Here is a 1,651-nt window from a genome sequence, read left to right on the forward strand (position 1 = left end):
ACTAGAAATTTATGTTATGCAGATGTATAAATTTATTAAGATATATAAAACATTTTAATACTTAAGGAATAGAAGTGTCAGAGTAAAGAATTATAAATGTGGCTGTGTCACTGTAGTATGCTGATACTAAGTCTTTTGGGTATAAACCAAGGAGTGGGATAACTGGATCAAATGGTGGTTCCATTCCAAGTTTTCTGAGGCATCTCCATACTACATTCCATAATGATTGCATCAATTTGCAGTTCCACCAGTAGTGTATGAGTATTCTTTTTCACCATATCCTCACCTACATTTATCGATGCTTATATTCTTGATAATTGCCATTATGATTGGAGTGAGATGAGATCTTAGAGTAGTTTTGATCTGCATTTCTCTAATTGTTACATATTTTGAATAGTTTTTCATATATTTGTTAATTGAATGTATTTCTTCTGTGAAGTGTCTGTTCGGTTCTTTAGCCCATTTATTGATTGGGTTATTTGTTTTTTGGATGTTAAGCTTTTTGAGTTTTTATATACCCTAGAGATTAATGCTTTATCAGAGGTGCATGCAGTAAAGATTTTCTCCCATTCTGTAGGCTCTCTCTACATGTTATTGATTGTTTCCTTTGCTGAGAAGAAGCTTTTTCGTTTGAATCCATCCTATTTATTGATTCTTGATTTTACTTCTCGCATTTTAGAAGTCTTGTTAAGGAAGTCAGCTCCTAAGCCGACATGGTGGAGAGTTGGGCCTCCTTTTTCTTCTATTAGGCACAGAGTCTCTGTTCTAGTGCCTATGCCTGTGATCCACTTTGAGTTGAGTTTTGTGCAGGGTGAAATGAGAGATAGGAGTTATACTTCATTTTTTTAATACATGGATTTCCAGTTTTCCTAGCACCATTTGTTGAAGAGGCTATCTTTTCTCCAATGAATGTTTTTGGTGCCTTTGTCTAGTATGAAATAACTATTTATGTGGATTTGTCTCCATGTCTTCTATTCTATACCATTGGTCTACATGTCTGTTTTGGTGCCAATACCATGCCCTTTTTGTTACTCTGGCTTTGTAGTATAGTTTAAGTTCTGGTATTGTGATGCCTTAGGCTTCTCTTTTCTTGCTAAGGATTACTTTGGCTATTCTGGGCCTCTTGTTTTTCCAGATGAATTTCATGATTGCTTTTTCTATTTCTATGAAGAATGTCATTGGAATTTTAATAGGAATTGCATTAAATCTGTATAACACTTTTGGTTATTAATTTTGACAATATTAAGTCTGTCTATCCAAGAGCATAGGAGATATTTCTATCTTCTAAGGTTTTCTTCAATTTCTTTCTTTAGTGTTCTCTAGTTTTAATTGTAGAGGTCTTTCACCTCACCTCTTTTGATAGATTGATTCCCCAAGGTTTTTTTCTTGTCTTTTTCTTCCTTCCTTCCTTCCTTCCTTCCTTTCTTTCTTTTTTCTTTTTCTTTTTTTTTTTTTTTGAGGCTATTGTGAATGGGGCAGTTTTCCTAATTTCTCCTTAGTGAATTCATCACTGATATATAGAAATGCATTTGATTTATGGGTGTTAATTTTATATCCTGCTACTTTGCTAAATTCATTTATTAGTTCTAGAAGTTTTCTGATGGAATATTTTTGAACTTCTAAATATAAAATCATGTAATTGGCAAATAGT

The sequence above is a fragment of the Marmota flaviventris genome, chromosome 16 (genome assembly GCF_047511675.1).
Source record: "Marmota flaviventris isolate mMarFla1 chromosome 16, mMarFla1.hap1, whole genome shotgun sequence".
Taxonomy (NCBI): domain Eukaryota; kingdom Metazoa; phylum Chordata; class Mammalia; order Rodentia; family Sciuridae; genus Marmota; species Marmota flaviventris.